Here is a 22,901-nt window from a genome sequence, read left to right on the forward strand (position 1 = left end):
ATATCAGATATTCTCACTATTTTGAGTATATGTATTGAAAGGTATATTTATAACTCATATGTATCATATTGATTATATATTATAAAATATGCTGTAGTTATATTTTATAAAAATCTTGGAGACACGTTATTATGATATTTAATGTATTTATTATATTTTATTCATAATAGCGTGTAAAAAACTATTTTTTTTTAATACGTTGATTTCAACAATATATTTAAATAATTTTACAAACATACTAATTAGTGTTTCTTTCCGAGAAATTTTATAGAGCATTTTTTATATCATGTATGAATATTTTTTAAATGTTTAAGACCACTGCCTTTTTATAACGCTGCATAAGTAAAAGCGGGTTCATGCCTTGTACGATCGAAAGTATTTGATTGCGATTTTCTATTACTCTAACCGGCCGGCGGCTTTATCTTTGCGTTGGTGATCTAAAAACCCGCTCCGAATATAATAAATTACGTGTGGAAATCGGGAGATTGCAAAACGATTTATGGTTATTTTTATTTTTCGATAATGCAAAAAGGATTTTTTGTATTGTTTTTTGTAAATTTGGAACAGCTGTTATTGACAATTGTCTCACGATTATTATTAAAAGCCGAAATGTCCTTAAAGTTGTTGCTAAAATAATTAAAAAATATCAATTCTGAGCTGAGATTCAGACATTGATGACATTAATTAAATATTTGCATAATCCAAAATCTTTCACCACTCAAAAAAATAATGACTTCTTTAGTTATTATTCAAAAGCAGAATTATGTAAAATGGGGAAAAAATTTAAGGCTCGACAAATTTTGAGGACCCTCGCAACTCTATTTAATCAATATAATCCATTGAAGAAATAGAAAATTTATGATTGGCGCAAATTTTTTTATCCGGTAAATATTAGGCGAAATAAAAATATAAGAGAAAAAAAATTGTAAATTAGGTGATAATTTGAGTACATTTTACTAAAGAACCATTGATATTTTTACTTTAACTTATAAAGCAATATGTGTTTTAACATTTTGTTCTTGTATTGAAATATAAGGTTATTTTTATCGTATTCACTGATACACTAGATTAGTGGGTTAGTGTGATTTCGCAAATATTTTTACTTTTTTTGGTATGAAAATTACAGTGGTCTTTAATAGTGGGTATTTTAAGTCTAATATGGAATTATATATTTTTTTTAAAAAGGTGTATTATATGTATATTAATTTTATGGCTTTATACTGAATCACTTGTAATTAAAAAAATAGTATTAGTAATACTCCACACCGGAAAGGCATGGGTGAAAATAGGTCTTAATATTTTTTTTAATTTTTATAGCTAGCGTGTTTTTTTATTTACAAATATCGGTCTAATGTTTGTGGAGGTGGATTTTTAAGCTGTCCTACTTTTTTTTTCATTCGTGCAATGGAAAAGGTTCTTCGTCAAGGCAGCGAAAGAAACAGCGAAATGTCTTTAAGCAACTGTCCTAAAGATGACAACCTTGTTTAAGATCTAGCTATTGCGGATAGGTGTTAAGCTGCTTTAAAAAAATTTACTGTGGCTCAGGAAAAAATGTGTATAAATTCCTCACCTGGAACGTTAAACAAAAATCGATACAAAAGCATTTTTTTTTTAAATTAAATTGGAGTATATATAATGGATTAAATAATTCATAAAAGTAAAATAAAATTATACGTGTCAGATGGGGTGCCCTAAGTTCGTCATAAATGTGACGAAAAATACACTGAAAAATATCTGAAAGATTGCGAATATCAGAGAGCCTGATATTATATGGGGGTGCTTCTTATATTTCGGAATGGAAGGAACTGTGAAGGCAGTGGATATTAAACTGTCCTTGATTTTTTTCACCCTTTCAATGGGCTTTACACTGTCAATGTATGCAATTTATTAGTAATGCTTTTTTTATATGTAGTACTTATTAATAAATACTACTTTTCTTAAATATTTCAGAACATAAAATGACACTGAAATAGCTCTTAATTAAACCGATAGAATATATTTGTGCCATAGTTCAAAATAAATATTGATTGCATTATTCAACGATCAAAAAAAATATATAAGTGATCGAAAGAGTTTGCCACATTGAATTAAACCATAAACTCATAGGTTTACCGTATTTTAAAGACAATGCAACAAAATTATGATTCTTTACACAATTACTGTTTATTATGTTAAAAATATTTTTTTACTAAATGATATTTCAGAATTTCATTTTTTTATTGACTTATTTTTTTAAATATTTTTTTTGACTTATTGTTTTTAAATCAACAATTTTATTATAATAAGCCACATTTTATAAATTACAACAACATTATTTTCAAGCGACATTGATCAATAAATATTTTTTATGAGTAATAAATATATAAAAACTTAATTTACGATACAAATATATTAATAATAATAGGAATAATACAGCAATATTGTGGTGCTTCTTAGAAAAGTTTAAGCTCTACTAAAAATGTAACATCTCAAGGACAACATTTATAGCTATATCATCTGTCTAAAAAAAACCGCTGGATATTGTGTTCCATAACTAACTATAAAATATTCTATCGGTGAGCCTTGTGTATATTACATTATAATAATATACGAGTATTATTTTTATAAAGACATGAAAGTCATTAGAATTGTATAGAATAACACAACCTTGGACATTTCCTTTTGCTCAATGGCATTTACATTGCGTTTTTCTCTTTGAACACCAACCATATGCTACATTTCCTGTTGAACACAAATATTAATTTATATGTTTTCTAATAACAATACAAACTGTTATTAAGCAATATCCTAAATTAGACGTAAGTCATTTTAATTGAATTAGTTAATAATACATATATTTAATGATTCCATATTATGCAGAAGCTTGCCAGGGCAGGGCGTTCAAGAGTAGGAACGCCCCATATTTTAATCCTTGATGAAATATATCCTTCCCCCTTTAGGATCCCTGTCAATCATCGTTAGTGAGTGCATTCGCGAGTTTTTGATAATATACTCTCATTTTTAGTATTATTTTTTCAACATTAACATGTATGCAAATCAAGGGGAGATTTTTCACTCGGCTTGAGTGAATTTCTGTATATTTTTACACATTCGTAAAAATAAACATACGGAACAGACTTCATTTTATTATACCCATGTGAAATTACTCGGTGGAAAAAATGACAACGTAACATGCTCGTGTTCTCTAATCAAGAACGTATGTAAATTACCTGGTTCGATATAATGAAATAATGAAAAAATATGTATGAACTATATACATTCACATTCGTTCGATTCCCTTTGTATGTGGACTTGTGTTTATTTTACTTATTGATTATTTTATATTTTTATTAACCTATGTAATCAATGTAAATATTTTAATATAATAGTCATTTATTTTTATTTATATTTTTATTGAAAATTTTAGTTTTGAAAAATAATTGTCAAGGTTAGAGTCTTATAGATAGAAAAAGTTTTGCTTCTCCACAAATTGAATGTTTTTCCTGTAATTTTATTACAAACGTTTCAGAACATTAAGGTATGTAAAACATGCCATTTTATACTTATCTGTAAATTATTTAAAAACTCTTTTTATAGTATCAAAACTTATTTTATCATCTCTATTTGCTTTTATACAATGTTCATGAAACTCGATCATCGCAAAAATTGCCAATACAAAGACGACCTAAACAATAGGGTCTATCGCGCTATAAGTTCAGAAACTTTTTGATCAACCTATTTTTATATATACATGTAAGGTCCTTTTTGCGTTACATTTCTTACAAAAATCCTTTTGACGTGTCCCGTCAAAATCGTCCGCTATGATTTCATTTCGCCGCCTCAGTAACGTAGTGTTCTATATGTGTTTAATAAATTATTCACGTTACGCGTTAACGGTCCCGGTTTCGGCACATGTCGCACGCCGAAATGTAGTTTCAGCCCTTTTATTTATTCATCTTTTCATTAAAGCCATTGGCGTTGCGGTTTTTGACGTTTTGATCGCTTGGTTAAATTGGTAGTTGAATATACCGCCTTTCGGAATTATTCACGCTGTTGTTTGATGTATTATATTTTCCATTCGAAATTACAATTGTTACCCAAAAAATATTTGGAAAGACAGATTTTTTATTTACGTGATATTACACACGTGTCGTTGGTTCTGAAATGCGTCTAGCCAGATTGTCATAAAGTAGGGTAAAAAACGTAATATATGTTTTAGTCTAATAGAAATGTTTTAGATAAATGATCGTAGATTTTTATTGTAGTCGAAACGAGCTACTGCGAATCATAAAGATCGATATCAAAACACATTTGGCGTTACGATGGAATCTTTAGTTTTAGTACTATTTCTCCACTTTCTATTAGTTAGATAATTCAGTACTTAATTTTATTATTTATATTATGACCAGTATTTTATTTATGAATATACGCAAACGTAGTATATAATAATATAAACATAAATAGATACAACATTATATTATTATTTTAAATATTAATTATTCTTAAATCACACTTGTTTTTGGTTTCCACGGTTACGTTATTATTAATTTAGTAAAATAAACCGATTAATATCAATCTGAAATATATTTTCCGGTCCGCGTTCCTCACGCAGATGGCATCACGATTTCTCGACCTCTTCGCGTCCTAACTTTTTAACACGCTCACCACCCCTTGACTTTTCCTGTGTGTATGTTCAAACACGTCCTGGATATGCATACACATATACTCTTGTACGTATGTATGAACACGGGAAACGTTTCGGCTGTTGTATCTCTTGCGTAACGTTTCCCACATGTCAACATTTACATACGGCGCGTATCCATCTAAGGCCGGGGGGTTGACAATTAATTTTAACCGCCCCCTCGCCCTACGGCGCCATTAAATCCGTCCCTGTGCGATGTAGCTGCTTTTTTGTTTAAAAAAGACATGCTCCGGTAGGAAAAATATACTGTTCTTCTTTTTTTTAGAAATATCAACGCCGTCCCACCAATCCATGGGGACTCGTGATTGCTCCTCTTTCAAGTGACAATTTAAATGTCGACATAGTACACTAGAGTAATAAAAAAATGTCAAACCAACCTTTTATTGTGTATGGAAAATAATAATTTGTCTAGACCGAGAGTTTAACTGAACTATATTGACCTTTTTAAAGTTCGCATACATGTAGATATTTTTTACAAATCGTCATCATTGACTTATGTAAAATATCAAAAAGGTGGTGAATAGTCATGAAGCAATTTATTTGTAACGAATTTCACTTTTGTTACACGTTTGACGTGCAATTAAATTTTTAAGTGACCACCAGATGTGTCTATGGAATTAATTTTTTAAAATATTTGTAACTTGGATCTGTATCAACTTACTATTATACATACAATAAATTAAGTATGAATATATATATCATTATCTTTATTTTAAAAATATTAAATTGTACTAAACATATTATTTTTATTTATTTCAGGTGCGTCTAACTTATTAAAATAACCGAGAAAATTGGCGAAATAGTAAGTGAACGTAAATTTTGTTTAAATTGAGCTTTTCAGTAGTTATTTACAAAAATATAAATAATGCGCTTAAAATTGCTTTGGGCTACTTTTAGAAGCGCCACAAAAAGATAGATTATTTAAAATTATGATTAATTGTTCTTGTAATATATATTTATATTCCATATTTATTAAAACTAAAATTGGAGCAAATAAATAAATTTAGGTTTTTTTAGGTATGCAATATTCTTTTGAAAAAATAGTTTTAGGGTCTTGTTAATAATTATGTATTTTTAATATTAAAAATACTAATATTTAGTACAAAAATATAACTATAAATAGATTGCTCAGTTTTTTTTAAATCAAAATATTATAGTAACTATTGCTATAAATAAATTTTCTTAGAACGTTTTTCTTAGTGTCAGATTATATCATTACTATAAAAAAAAATCAGCAAATTATTAGAATTTTGTATTCAGTTTATTAAAAAATAATTAATTTTACTATTAACAAAAAAACAGAATTAATAAAAACATATTATGAATTGTTATATAGGGATTTTACTAATAGTTCTAATAAAGAAGTAAAATATATAAAATAACTTAGTTTATTATAATATATTTTTTCTTCAAAAAAAATCAAATAATTTTTTTTCTTAGATATTGGTGAAGCTTTAAAGGTCTAAATCACTCTATTTTGTTTCACTTACTTGTAATAAGGATATAACTCTTTATTTTTTAGTGCACATATAATAATTTCCTCTGGGCTTCTCTTAAACTTTGCTCCAAAATGACAACAGACTTTTTTATGGACATAAAAGCTAGTATAAAAATTGTTTTGACATCAAACCAAATATTCAAATTTTAAGTTTTACGTAATTCAACTTTACATATAATAGTTCAATAAACTATGAGTTCAATTTATTAATTATTTAATAAATTAAACATATGTAAATGTATACATATTTATTATATTTTCCTACATGTATGTATATTTTTGCTTACAAATAATTTATAGATTTCTTAATTTAAATAAAACATGGTTTAAGATTGTATCAAAATTGTTATTACATTAAAATATCCTAACCTAACTTTCCACCCAATTCAATTTAACTATTTATATTTAGAAATAAGTTTTAAAATCCTTTTATTTGCTACTCTTAAATGTGCCAAAATGACTTAACCTTAAGTATTAATAAATTGGTTTTAGAGAATATTTTTCATTTATGTTAAGATGTGAACTTTCGTCAAATACATAAAAAAAATTATCAGGACTATTTATTTTAAATATAAAAATATTAGGGCAATAATTTTTTTAATTTTTAAATTGATTTTATTTAACATGCTTAAAAAATATTAACAAAATAAATTACTACATTATTCATATTGTTCTTAATAATTACCAGTCATTGAAAAAGTCCACAGCTGCATAATATTAACTTGGAAATATGAGTAATATCTGAAAATTCCGCAGTTACAAAGTGTTTTTTTCTTTGTTATTTTATTTGTCGACTATTATTTGCTAATGCCATTGACACTGTATATAATATACTTACGTAAATATGTCATAAATGAAACAAAGATAAAAAGACAAATTTCACTAAACAAAAAAGGGCACATTTGGGCAAAAGATACCTTTAATACCTGCGTTTATGAATTTCATAAACACTCAACTTTGTTTAAAATTGTTTGGTTTTTTAATGTTTTTAAAAATAAAACAAATATGACAAATATTCGTATAACGAATATGCTTTGTTAAAATACAAACTCAATAGTTGGTCGATTTTTGATGTGCTTAGAAATATATTTTTTTAATATTTCACTACAAATATTTCCAAATACTTTATAAATAGTTAAGCAATTATTCAAATAACATATAGTTAAAAAAATAGTAAATATATTTAATGCTCGAATATTTGAATTAGATTATCTAGTGACATAGCATTTTACATCATATTTTCAAGTTGTTAAGTCAATTTTTACTGTGTTTCTTAATTACTATTATAATTTTATTTATATTAAAAAGGATGTCCTAAAATCCTAATCTATTATTTTAATACTAAGAAGTGTCTACTTCGTTTTGACGTATAAATATCTTTATTTGCAGAAAAGTGTATATTTTATTACATTTTTTTAAATTTTCTTACAGTAAGAAAATAACAGTTAATAAGTAAAACATCTTAATTGTACGCTCCACTTACCCCAATTTTATTTTTATTAAAAAAAATATTAAACAAGTTTGCGCTGTTTGTGAACCGTAAATTGTTAATATTTAGTCACAAAAAACCACCAAAGTCTTTGTTTTTTCTATATGTATTTTGCAATTATATTGCTAGGGTAGGAGTACTGTGAATTTTGATTTATTTAGTTGATTATGAACTAGGTGGCACACCGGCAACACTGACGTAGCGTCTGCCTGTTTTTTATAAATAAAAATATATTTGCGTTAAGAACTTATTTAGAAATAAATATTAATCATGTCTTTAACGTGTATTATTATCGAGAATACCAACATAGATTTTGTACCCTTCATATTTTTCGAATAAACCGCACATTCCAATCAACAAATATTTTGCGAGAAAATTGGGATAGATGGAGCCATCTATAGGTTCGGTGTCAAAATAATATGTATAGTACACATCTCAGGCATGATGCCCCGCGGTGCCAGAAATTAGTCGCGTTCCATAAACGTCGCCGTAAAATGGCGCACCGCCCCTGGCGACCGTAGACCACGTGGCGTACGCTGACATTTGTTAAGTTCCTTCCACGTGTAAAGTCCTCCCTACCTCCCACCACCCCATACCACGTGCGGATGCGCCAAGAACGCCCACCACACCTAGTTCGTTGTGAATGGATTGCTCCGGGAACTTCCCGCGGCTTAAATGCCGACACAAATATTGTGGCGTAAAAATTTATGAACACCCCCATCTCCCGTGGATACTTTGATAGAGTCGTTACGGGGAATTGTCCGGCTTGGAAATTGTTTCACAGGAAATAGAAGGCTGTATATTAAGTTTAACGACGTTCGTATGTGGATTGCATTAAAATTTATAACCTGAACTATATATTTTTTTCTTCTGTTACGTTCATAAATTTCATTATAAACTTTCTTAATTTAACCAGTGACATACAATTTAGAACTATTATCTGTATCTGTAACTTTCATAAAAGTATAAGATGCTTTCACACTATCGTATTGAAATTTTTGATATATAAAATATATAATAAGAACATATGGTTTGATTATAATTTTAACTAACTTAATATATTCTTAAAATTTTATATATTTTCATCTGATATGTCTGAGTTTATAGGTTATATTATATGTGTATATGGTAGCAGATACCTAATGTATCTTTTCTCATGTGCTCGTTTTAAATAAACTTTTTTCTACCAGCTCCTAAGAGCCTTTTCTCCATTGATAAGAAACGGGCCGAAACGTTACAACCCCTTTCCCTCTGAAACTTCGACTTTTATCTTGAGCACTTTTTGAAAACAAAAGTCCGCCGAACAAAGAGCGCAAAACTCGTGCCGAAACTCTTTGTGCCTTACTCTCTCTATATTGCGCTAGTTACAATTAAGGTCAAAAACGATTATATGCGTCTGGGTATTTGACTCCGAACTATATAACAATAGTGATTAAATATGGAAGACAATTACGGTCGTAGAAACTTCAGACTTGCGCCTCTTATACATACATACGCAAGCCCTTTATAATTATGACTTGCTTTCGTCGAAACGTATGGCAATAAAAAGGTATACGTATTCGATAAACGAAAAATATTTATGAGATACAATGAAAATGAATTGCTTATTCGAATGCCATACGAATGAAAACGTTTTACGTAAAAGATGGGTTATTAAATTCGAAAGATGTTGATAAGTTGTCATCCCTTTCACATGTCACCGACATTTATTTGCTTATAATAAACATGACATAATGTAGCATCCATTATGTTAAACGATCAAAGAGGTCTTTGTGTATGTGTGTTTAAGTACAAACATATATAAATATGTATATATTTACTTAGTTTATATACGTATAAATACTAAATATACTCGCTTAGAGCACAATGAAAGAGAAGAGATTTATTAAGCGCCGAGCTTTCAACAACAACGAGAAAAGCTCGCAAAAATTCGTTGGACTGGCGAGACTTTTTTTTACGCCACAATGCATTTTTCGGGCTTTATCAATGCATCGAAATTTTGTGTGTTTGGGAAACGCTGGAAAATATATGTTTCGTTCGGAATGCACTCTGACGTTTATGTGCGACTTTTAACCCCGTCCTTTTTGTATACTAAAAGGGCCTTTTCAAAGCCGGAATTGACTCTGGGTGGATGGCGAAAGTTTTGTTCGATTTTTATGAAAGCGTTAAAATCGGAAAACGAATACTCAGTATGAACAATATATGATAATGACATATACATATTTTTCACAATTATATAAATTATTCCAAATCCAAAAAAATAGATACAATAGTCTAATTTATTATACAATTGTTTGCTAACTTCAAAGCTTTTTTTTTATAGCAATACTGTATTTTAGTTTCAAGTCAACTATAGCTGTGGGCTACATTTAAATACATAATACAGTATGATGTAATCCTTCAAGGGGTTCAAAGGGCTGTTTATATAAATAAGCAAGTTGATCTTAAAATAGAAAGCGTTAAAGCATTCTGAAGCACATTTACTTAGTACATGTAACCTCGTAAAATCTCAAGACTCGCATTCCAGAGATTTTTTCTTTCAAACCACGTTCGACGTGCTTTGGTTCTTTTTTGGGAAACTTCTAAATTACACCGACTGTTGAGAAGAGAATCGTTGGCAATTTATCTATGAAAAGCAATAACCACTTTTGAGACACGTTCTGTCTAAAGAAACAAACCACTTGTTTCGATCACGTATCTTTTGAACGACTCCGCAACACCGCGCGGACCTTCGTGATCGCTAAAGAATCACGATTTCGTGAAAAATATCGCGGCACACAACCATAATTTGCCTACATCATATAGAAACATGTGTAGAATATTCGAGCAGAGCATGTAAAAGATATGTTAACAGTATCTAAGTTAAAACTATTTTTTCCATAACGATTCGCCATCAGAGATCAAACCCAGATTTTTATTTCTTGAGAGGTTAATATTATATTTAATATTTACAGGACAAAATTTTTTTTCTTATTTAATCAAGAAAAATAGGCTTTTTACTTATTTTTTAGGGTATTTAATAATGCACTATTAAACTCTAAATTTCCAATTAAAAACTTCAGAATTCATTTCACAGTTTTCAAAATTTAGCCAATTTTTTATATTGCAGATAACATTTTTTTAATACAGATTTTTTTTAACCAAGTATTCTAACTGTAGTTTTTTATATATAATAATAACTCCTCGACAACTAAATTATCCATTAATGTGTTTGACTATTGCATAAGTTTTTTTTGTTTGTACCGAAAAGTAATATTATTTTTTAATGATGGTTTTATTACGCTAACGTTTATGATGATGAAAAAGAACGTATTTTTTTCTCTCCAGTTAATATACGTTCGCTCGGTTAACGGCGTTAGATAACCAGTTAAGTCTGGAAGCAGACAGGACTTGTTTTCTCGAATGACACGGATCTGTGTGACATGGCGAACAATTCGAAGAACTGCAATATCCGTTATTCGCAATAGACGAACGCGGATATGACCTCAATATGTATCAGGACATTTAAAAATAGGTCCAAGACGTGGAACACGAGCTTTTGTTCTATACGAAAGCTTTCAAATGCGAACAATTACAAAGCTCCGAAAGATATAATCGAAGTTTTTTCATGTTTTACGTGATGCCGATTTTCGCCGTTAAAAACTCACTCTTGAAAAGTTCGTGAGTTCGTTGCCATCGTTTTTTTTTATTATAGTTTATTTATTTTGTTATTGTTTTTTTCTTCTTCTTGAAAGATCAGCAACGGAAGGCGTTCATTTTGTCCGTTCATCTCGCGTTTTTTACGCTTCGTATACCGTTACACGAATCGTAATATCGTCGTTATGTTGTATGTACATTTTTTTCCTTTTTGCTTTCAATTCTCGTACATTTTTTTGTCAAGCAACATTTTTTTCGCTGAAAAAGAAAATGCGTACACCGGTAGCGGAGGAGAGCGGTAATTTCACGCCGTTTAAAGAAGCGATTTATTTTATTATCTCTGCGGACGCTAATAAATTTTGTATAAAATTCGACGCGGTTGTACGTTAAAATGGCTTTTCTTTAGAAGGAAATTGATAAAGGATTTTCTTCAAGAGCGAAGCTTCTCAAAACATGCACTGTCTTTCCCGTAAATTTGTGTAAAACATATTACATTATATTTTTGCGCTCTTACTATCAGTAATCTTCTGGAGAAGACCATTTCTACTTCTTATAAGTATTTTAAATATATTAAAACGAGTAGTGTAACCAAATTAATAAATTAAGTCATAACATGGTTTCAAAATTACAAACACTTGCTCTGATTAAATATTAGTAAATAGCTTGACTAATTAAAAAAACTATTGAAATCAATAACTAAAATTAAAAGAAAAAATACTTTATTATAATATTGATGGATATTATAGAATCTTAAATACGTAAAAATGTTATTTATTATGAAACATAATAGTAAATATTTTATTGGGAATGTGAATACTTTTTCAATCTATATTTTATTGGGTAGTGTTATAAAGCTCACCGTCTTAATAAAGCTCTACTAAGACGGTTTTTGATTAACCAATTGGTACAAAATTTATTTGAAAAATGCTTCCATAGCAAAGGATTCCTTATTTATAACAATATATCCAAAAATAATTTTAAAGCGTCGGTTGCTGAGCACGTTTTTATGCTGAATACATATTAGATATTTTTTATTAAATCATCAGACTAAACGTCTGTGAATTGATGTCATATATATTATTAATTATAAATTATTATGTGTTATACAATTTTATATTATTCTATAATAGAAAATTCCAGTGCCACTGCCGGGGCTCGAACCCGCAACCTCAGAGTTACTAATTTGAGACGTTACGGACTACGCTATTCCGTCCTTATATAGATCATTATAAAATAATTATAATTAGCTTATAGTATATGCAACCTAGCTTGATTTGATTAAATATCTATCCGTGAAATTAAGAAAATCTAAGCATTCTGTGATGATCGATTGAAATTATAATAATATAGTTATCACTAATTCCTTTTCTCAGATATACATATATATTAGTTGAATGTAATTAGCATTTATTTATTGTATTAATACATTTGTAATCAAACATTTTTGCAAAAATGTAGCTTTTTACCGCAGAACACGCTCATGCGTTGTGTTTTCGCACTCTGTTTTAACCCATCATTGCGTAAGTTTGGAAGTTGTCCGAGGTTACCGAGAACGGGAGGTAAAGTGGGGGTAATTCAGTCGGCTTGGCCAGCTTCGAGTGCTTCCGAACATTGTCGGCAAACGGATCGAAGTCAAGGGAACCGAAGTCGGAGCTGCTCTTTCGAGCACGAGCGGTGAGATACTTCCCCTTTTGCTCTCGCGTGTTAAGTGACGATAGTGAGAGAGATAATGATATGTTTTTTAGCAAACTGAGATAGAACAAGTAATTCGGTTCAATTTCAGTATGCGCGTAGGCGTCCTATGGTCAACATGTATGTCGAGCGCTGCATCGTAGTCACGTGGTCAAGTTATAATACCACATGCTTATCGGGGACTTGAACAGACTCTTACTGTCATCTTTGAATATTTTAGGGCACCAAAAGGGATTAATTATATTTTTAATAGTATATTCTTCTAACAGATATCGTTATTATATTTTTTTCATATAAAATTAAATAGTTAAAAAATAATTAGTGGTACTTGATTTTGTTAAAAAAAATCGTTTCGAATATCCTTATGTATTTTCCTAGATCGGTTTATTTAAATGTCACACCATAATGAATTCTTATTTAGAATCGATGTGCGACAAATTATAGGATAGTCACAGATGTGTTGTTCGTATTCTGAATTTTTATGCTTTATGGCATTTTTCATTAATATTTACGACCGAAAAGTTTTCACTGATATTGTATTGGTGAGTGCCCACACAAAATTTTATAGTTATCAGTAGCGTAATTTTAATAATATGACAATTTAAAAATTGCGATTATTTGGCACATCATTCACGACCGCCGTCCGGACGGCATATGAAATTTGTGGCAGTGTGGCCGCTACTCGGAAGTCGGCAACCTCGGCCGACTTCAGTTGAACTTCGGTTCGGACAACTTTCAGATATTGTAGTACAAGCATAAAATTAGCTATTAACGAGAGCAATACGACTCTTAAAAAGAAGATATTATTTTGTATGTTTCGTACTTAATAATCGCACATAGATTTTTATTTTATTGCTTATTTTTATTATATGGTATTTATACATTCATATATATTTATATATTGATGTGATAAATATTGTTTTATTAGCCGGAAAAATAAAGAATATAAATTCATATATCGTTCCACAGTCTTAACATATATTAACCGCAATGTTTACATATTTTCTTCTTTAGCTATTGATGCTAAATTATAATATCCTCGCGGCAGTGGATAGGTTAAAAAAATAGATTTTCGTCATTCGAAAAATATGTCACAACAAAGGAGACTCCGACTGGATATTGCCCGAGAAAGGACATGACATATTGCAAACAATAGAGAGGGACCTAAGGCAAAAAACAAAAATAAACACATTTTTTCTAAGTCATACGTCTTCGTGACAGGGCCGGACTACCATTTTCCGCCGGATTGATGCTCGGCCAATTTTTCCTCGGCGTGTGAAAAACGATAATTTGTTTTTCGTATGAGCGAGTGCGCGTATGAGAGGGCCTCCGAAAATTAATTTACGGGCATTATGTATGAGAGCCAGAGGCGGACTCGGGAGGATGGATCGCCGCATAAGTGTATTTTTATCTGCGCCGGATTGATTTGCGGCCATTTATCACCGATGTCGTTGCTGTGTACGTTTCATTAATTTTTCATTGGGGTATACGGTTCCTTGTTAATGACATAACGATGTTCGGCGTGGCCAAAGTGTATTAACTTTACCATGTAAATATACTCTTTACCTATGTGTCACACATACATATGTATTTGTAGATATATTACATAGAATCGAGGGTCAAATTTTGCTATAGAGTGCCTCTCAAATTTTTTTAAATCTTAATTTTTAATATCCAAATATAAGATCTTTATTTGATCTTTAACTGAAAAAGCGCGTTAAAAAGTAGTTCCAATAAATATGAACCATCCCAATTATTTATAGTATTATAAATGTACGCATATATAAACATATTTTTCATACAAATAAAAAAAAAATAACACGTATAAAGATTAAGTCAACTTATTTTTATCAATGTATTATTTTAATAAGATAGCAGCTAAGCAGGTGCTTTAAATAAAAAGTATCAAATTCTGCAATTTGCTCTTTAAAAAAATACTTAATTGAAGCCTAAAGAAACCTATTTCGACTCACTTTATATGTTTCATTTTTTCCTTATGAGTCAAATGAGCTATTTTAGATTGTCTTTAGTTAGTTTTTATTATAAAAAATAGCATCATTATAACTCCTCTGACAAATGTTAAAGAACAACTTTATTTATTTTCAATCAATTATTTTTTTTATTTTTTAAATAATATATGTAGTTAATCAATACAATATAATTAATGATAGTTTATATATAATATATCATTATAAATGTACTAAATATAATTACACGCTTTCATTGGAGCAGGCACTAAAATATTTGATCAACGCATAATGCAAACATTGTCAAATTTAAATATTTACCAAACTGCATTATAATATAATAAACTCCCTAAAGGGTACACCCTTTATTTATTATATATATCGTTGATGAAATACAAACACAATATATGTAATACTATGTTTATTCACCACTAACGATATGTATTTTTAATTTGTTTCAGGTATGTAGCAAACCAAACTTTCAACCGAGTCGCGCAAAATGAACCGAGAGTGAGTTTACCAATTTTTTTACTTTTCAAATTAAAAAATACTACGAACGAGCCTGTTCGTGTATAGAAACATACACACACGCTCAACACCCAGCAGATTTTATCACTCAATCTTGCTTTTACAAACCGATTTCAATGTAATTTCAATAAGTGGAATCGGGGATTTGTACGGCCTGATAAACTATCTGCCCGTTGGATCTGAGCTTTTTTTAGCTGCGGAGCTAAATGAATCGAAAGCTTTCGAATAAGCTTTTTGTTCTCTCTCTTTCGCCCTTTCTGTCTATACCCCAACGATGTAAATAAATAACGAAACAAACCTCAGTCAATTACGGTACGTCAACGTCAAATTTTTCCCGGTGTATGACAAAAAACTGGGTGACGTAAATCTGAGTTAAAAATGAATTATATAGCGCAAACACGCATCCACATGATTAATTATATAAATAAATAATATATATTTATATATGGGTATTGTGTATTAACTTAAATTACAGTAGATTAAATTTCTTGGGCAATCAGTGAAGCGACTGTTCGCTCGTAATGCGCTCGATAATGGTTAACTCTTGAAAAGCATCTGGTTAAACTCAGATTGATACATAAGTGCACGTCTAAAAAATGTTTTTTATTTATTAACATTTTTCCAGCTCATTAAAGTTAAAAAATATACATTACTTGGTTATTTAAGAGCTTTAAGTTTAGCGCTATTTGTTTTAACAAATTGCTTTACATAAAAAATAATATTTTTTTAAATAATTATTTACATATAATATCAACATATTATTGTAAATTTATTTTATTAAATTATTAAGCATTAAAGCTCAAAAATTAATAAGAACAGATTTTATCTTTAAAAAATTAAAGTTGAAATAATTACTTGCTCTTCAAAATTGCATAAGTAAAATGAATTATTTCGTTAATTAATTAATGAGATCAAATTTATTAATATAATAAATACTTTTAAAACGTAATTTTATTGTACACATACATAAATTAAATTTATAGTAATTAACCAAAGCTTCATTTAGAACTTGCATTATATATAGCACTAAATTTAGTTCATAAGGAATTCCTTTTCAACGCCAGTTTCATATTTCAAGCTATATATATGTCATCTAATTAAAGTTTTATGGATAGATTCAATAAAATGTTGACATTTTTTAGTATTTATAGAGAAATTTATTGATGTTAAGTATATTAAAAAAATTAAATATAGAAAGACTATTAAAACATCTGTGCATAACTTATACGTTTTCACTGAATCTGATGATTTTCAAAATACAAGGAATACAAAACGTTTATTAAATTTATATTGCAGGTGAGAGGCAAATATTTTATATAGATATTTTGTGTTATCCAACGTTTCGACACCTAATATTTTCCAGTTAAAAATACACGCACAGTCGACACATTAGATTTCCACATGAAATAAAATTCCCCTTTCAGGCTTCAATGCTCAATACGTCGTCTTTCACCATTTCCGTCTCCAATTTATAAATAATAAAATAAGCATTTTCTCGAACAATGCGAAGATTCGCCGAAGTCTATTTCACTCCCGCAATCAATCAGCGTCGAAACGATCGCAAATTGAAACTCGTTTCGCGAAATCCATAACGCAAACCGCAGACGCCGTTTGGAACCTCAGTTTAATTAAACCCTATATCGATATTACAAATTCAGACATTCGGGAGATGACAAACTTCGAGCACTTTGACTTTGGATGCCGCGAATCTCTTCACCGGAACGGAATCACGTAGTAATTTTACGTCTGTCGATCTTTTTTGCGATCTATTGCCGATCGTTGAAGCGCAAACTTTACATCGAAAATGCGTCAACCAAGACAAATCATTTCTAGTATTCTTCTAATAGTATAAAAAAAATATTAGAGACCCAAGACAAATTAAGTGAAGATACACTTTATCCTTATCTTACAATTTGTTTTTATTCCTAAATGAATTTAATAATAATTTTAGTGTTAAAGCAACAAGTCATCAAACCAAACGTTTCCGCTATATGTTCACACCTTATTTTTAATTAAATTCTCAACACAAATAAAATACCTTAATTGCATCGTTACTTCCTTATTATCTTTTGTCTGCATTTCTTCTTGAATTTTATAATATGGCGCTTGACAATTTTCTTATTGTTTTTTTAATTCGGCAGATTGCTCTGTGGAACAATCGTATTGAATAAATTATTATATTTACATGGGCTTTGCATTTAAATTTTGAAATAAAAAATTAGCTAAGTTTAGAAAGACTACGTATTATTTTAAATGCACTAAAATTTGTATGTTGGATATAGAATGTCTTATATCATATATTAAAATATATTTTATGTTTCATCAATACTTTGTAATAGATATGTATTACATGATTAAATATTATAAAAAAAATATAATGATTGAAACCCCCTGAAAAGTGTATACATAATGCATTAAAAAACGTGCACATTGATTTGCTTGATCATAATTTTCTCATAGCCTTACAAAAAAATAAATTTTCTTACTGTATTGTAATGAATATACCTGGAATGTAATAGCGCGGCGGCGTTTCGCCTGCGCCATCTTTCGTCTAGCGAGGTCAAAGGATAAACAGTAACAAAAACTACGCTATACGGGGGAACGCTATAGGAAGGACTCCCGAATACGCTATAGGGGGCTTTTCTGTACTTATTAAAATACTCTGAAAACATATTACAGGCGGCCTTCGACTTTCGCACATAATTGGTTCCTGAAAATGTGTGCGAATGTTGAATGTTCGAAAGTAGAGGAAAGTAAAAAAAATTTGGAATTGTGTGTATTTTAAAATCAAGTAAATATGAGATGTTTAAAAGGCGTTTAAGAGACATGTTTAGTGTTATTTTCTTTGAAAATTTATCAAGAGTTAACTTTTTTCCACTATTCTTTTTCTTTTCTTCATATAGTATTTTATAGCATGCTATGTCTTTATTGATCACCCTACGCACTTGAGATATGCGTTCTCCATTGGGATTACAATCTTCCATAATATTTAAAAATTTGTCAAGATGCGTGATGGCTTCATTCATATTTTTCATTGTTTAAGAGTCTTCCAAAATAAACTAGTCTCATCTACATTAAATATTTGGCTAGAGGAATATTCTCCATCTTCAATAATTTTGGATAATTAGGAAATAAATTCTTTTGCAGCATCTTTATCCGCATCAGCCGATTATCCAGTAAATATAACGTTATGAAAAGAATACTCATTTTAAAATTGTAAAACCAACCCTTACTTGCTTTAAAAACTGTGTTAAAATATTTTTTTAATCAATCCTTCCAATCTTTGTGCAAACTAAAAGCTTTCGCTTGAATAATTGAAATCCTCAGAGGATGTTGGTCATCGACCCATGATAACAAAGATTTTTCTATTTCATCCAAGTTTATGAGTCCTTGATTTCTTTTTGTTCCTATCAACACTGAAGTGGTTACATTTCTCACTCATATTTTTTTTTTTTTTTTTTAAATGTTTTTTTTTTAAATGTGCGAAATAGCGAATTGTGCGAAAGTCGAGGGCCGCCTGTATTTTTTAACTTAAATACATTTATCTTCAACATCTAACCATTCAACTATGAAAAAATATAACAGACAAAGCGTCTGTCTTTATTTTTAAATTAAGCATGTCACTTTAAAGACCTTGAGAAACTTTAAAATATATAGTTGTAGGTTAAATTTAAAAATTATATAAAAAATGCTTTCGAGAATAGAAATTTATTATAATAAGTTTAATGATTTTCGTTAGTTTCCCGAATAGATATGTGAAGGAGAGAGACGTTCTTGCATTTAACCCTGTTCTCAATATCACTAGTTTCCTTTCATGAATCCTATACCCATATTCCGCACATGTATAAGCATACAATGCGAAATTTTCAATCATGCAAAACATATTGCTAGAAATTCTCCAGATACAAACTTGGCCGACATCCAAGGCGTACCTCGATTGCTTTCAAAATGCCCGTGTTTAACAGCGTTATTGTTCGCTTCCGAAAACGCTTCACACATAATTCATTGTGTATATATGTATATATATATACATATAATAAATAAAATTTATTACCATATTAAAAAAAAAGTAAGCACAGCACTCACTGATTGCGCAATAATCGTGTACCAGTTTCGTGGCTTCGGTTCGCGTTGTTGCAACAACGTGGATATATTGCCACTTTGACGATTATTATACCTCCACAGTCACACCTTCGTAGGTGTAAACTATATCTCGATCAGGGGTAATAAACCGGCGGTTCGTCCACGTGCCGGCCGGCGCTAACACGCGCCGCTAAATATACAGTTGTATCAAATTCTGTCAACCGCTTGTAACAAATGGACGTGTCATAATGTGATATTTCCTCCTTTGTTCCAATGTGTTACGTTTCGGTTAAATAATAATAATAATAATGGAGGAAATAATCGTGAAAGATATGTGGATTGAATTTAAGTAGGTCGAACAAAAACATGATCGTATTCTTGTTATCAAAACAATTGATTGAATAATCATGGTTGATCGAACACGTGTGGTCTACCATTTCCATAATAAATAATATAATTTGCGGTTACGAATAATACATTATCATATTTCTAGTAAAAGCAACAGGATAAAGACTACATCTAATTATTTTCCATAGAAAATCACATATAGGTATTCGAGTTATCTCTTGCTGAAATCAAGATATTTATTTATCTGTTGAAAACAGTCATATTAGAAAATATATTGTAGTGTAATCATATTCCATTACTGCCTAGTAAACCAGTGCAATATTGGAAAAATGGAATGTTTTTTTTTAGAAGGAAAAACAAGAGGAACCTCGACTTTCGCACATAATTGGTTCATGAAATGTGTGCGAATGTTGAATGTTCGAAAGTCGAGGGAAGTAAAAAAAAAAATTGAAATTGTGTGTAATTTAAAATATTTATTTATCAAGTAAATATAAGATGTTTAAGAGACATGTGTAAGTGAGATTTGCGGGTGTTTCCTTTGAAAAGTTATCAAGAGTTAACTGTTTTCCACTATTCTTTTTATTTTCTTCATATAGTATTTTATAACATGCTATGTCTTTATTGATCGCCCTACGCACTTGAGATATGCGTTCTCCATTGGGATCACAATCTTCCATAATATTTAAAAATTTGTCAAGGTGCGTGAAGGCTTCATTTATATTTTTCATTGTTAAAGAGTTTTCCAAAATAAACCTGTCTCATCTACATTAAATATTTGGCTAGAGGAATATTCTCCATCTTCAATAATTTTGGATAATTAGGAAATAAATACTTTTGCAGCATCTTTATCCGCATCAGCCGATTCTCCAGTAAATTTAATATTATGAAAAGAATACCTCATTTTAAAATTGTAAAATCAACCGTTACTTGCTTTAAAAATCGTGTTAAAATATTTTTTTAATCTATCCTTCCAATCTTTATGCAAACTAAGAGCTTTTGATTGAATAATTGAAATACTCAGAGGGACAACTTTTTGATGTTGGTCATCAATCCACGATGACAAAGATTTTCCATTTCATCCATGTTTTTTTTTTTGTGTGTTTTTTTGGAAAAATATCTTTAAAGATTGTGGAAAGATATCTTTAATTTCCACAATTTTAAACGTATTCCTTAATTATATTTTTATTTTGCAAAATTGAACATATCGTAGACATGTTTGTATCATACGAACGTCCGATTGAAGCAAAAGATTCACCGCTATCAGAACGTCTAATAATTTCCATCTTTGTCTCGAATCGTGTGAGTCCTTGATTTCTTTTTATTCGTATCAACACTGAAGTTTTTCTATTTCTCACTGATGTTTATAATTTTTTTTTAAAAAAAATTAAATTTTTAAAAAATGTCGCAAACTTTGCTCCGGAGTCTGCAGTGCAGACGGCCGGTCTAGGACCAAGTCTTTTATAGCGTTTTTCTGTTATAAGGCCTTTAATGGTGGCACAAAAAAAGAGTACGCTATGAAACTGCCAAGATCAACTATCTGATATTGCTCACAACTGTCACTATCTTATCTCCATGTCCGTCTGAATTCTCTTACAGTTTAGGCAAATATGTTTTAAGCATAAATAATTCTGTTAATGTCTTGGGAGGGACGTCCGAGCAAGGATTAAATTTTTGTATGCACATCGCTAAAATTTACGATAATGCATTAAAGATGCTCGACTTCGTTATAAGGAACGCGTGTCATTTCAATAATTTATTGTTAATTCGCGTTCTGTACGATACGCTAGTTCGCGTTCTGTACGATACGCTAGTTCGTAGCGTTCTCGAATATTGTTCGAAATTCAAACAAAATTTTATATTCAAATGTATTTTTTCTTTTTAGAAAAAGAAGGTTTTCAATATGTTTCTATAAAATAAATATTAAATATTTTTCGCTATGGTAATTTATTGGTAATATTTTGTATAGAAATAATTTACAAAAAAATATATTCTATTATTATAATGTTTTTTATATGTAAATATTTAACTATCTGGGAAACCTCAAAACAGTGAAAGATCGACCGCCGTACATGTACGGCGATACTCCTCAAAGGGTTAAATATAAGTTTGATCTTCTTATAGACAATGATTCGGAAATTTAGTGATTTAATAAGATCTCGCGTACTATTTTAGCTGTGTTTTTGGTAATGTTCTTTTCTTTAGTATTTTTTACTTAAAATTTCACTATATCACAGTTTTAAATATAATACAGATTAAAGTGTAAATTAATAAAATTTACACAGGATGATAGTATCAACATTTAAAGCTCAACTTACACTCAATAAACAGTTGAGAGATATAAAAAGCAATGTTTTTATTAATATATAATTGCTTCGTCTTTATTTTATGATCTTTTTAAAATAGTACATACATTTAATATTTATTTATAGGTAAAACTAATACTTGATCGTCAATCATGGTTTTATCGTTTCCTTAATGTAGCAGATCGAAATTTTATTTGCTTAATCTATAAAAAATGTAACAATGTAATCGATTATAATTCTAAATTAGTTTGTAAGAAAATAGCTCACAAAAACAACACAATTACGAATTACCTTTTCCATTTAAAAACCTTGCGTGTTTTTTGATGTACGTTAATTACTCGCTTTTATAATTGAGTTCAATATTTATATAAGATATCTTCATTCCAAATTGTTCAGTATAATAATTGTAATATTAGACTTCTTGTTGTATCATATAATATTATATATTATACATTTGCACTGGAAAATAGAGCAATTTTCTGAAATTTCCAATTTGCTTCTGAATATTATAAATTTGCATTTTCTCGCTACATTTTTTCTCAAATTAAACAATCGCGACATCACGAAAGTTCCGAAAGGAACGACCTCAAAAATGATTGATCGACCGTAGAGCATTTATGGGGTCGTAAACGGAACGCTGCCATATTTTTGGGTAATTTGCTCTATAAAACAAAAC

General features: G+C 29.6%; 1 protein-coding gene across 2 annotated transcripts in view; it reads left to right on the forward strand.

Moving 5' to 3' along the window:
• The window catches only part of LOC148227766 (nephrin-like), a 305,887-nt gene that overhangs the window by 135,822 nt on the left and 147,164 nt on the right, over nt 1-22,901 (forward strand). The window contains exons 4-5 of one of the 2 annotated variants that reach the window (XM_088203014.1): nt 5,441-5,483; nt 15,425-15,473. The exons of the other annotated variant lie outside the window; for it this stretch is intronic. The gene's annotated coding sequence lies outside the window, so the exon portion shown is untranslated. The remainder of the gene's footprint in view (nt 1-5,440; nt 5,484-15,424; nt 15,474-22,901) is intronic. 2 annotated transcript variants of the gene reach the window in all.

Source organism: Plectrocnemia conspersa, unplaced genomic scaffold (assembly GCF_051122295.1).
Source record: "Plectrocnemia conspersa isolate PC_06_02 unplaced genomic scaffold, ASM5112229v1 ptg000013l, whole genome shotgun sequence".
NCBI lineage: Eukaryota > Metazoa > Arthropoda > Insecta > Trichoptera > Polycentropodidae > Plectrocnemia > Plectrocnemia conspersa.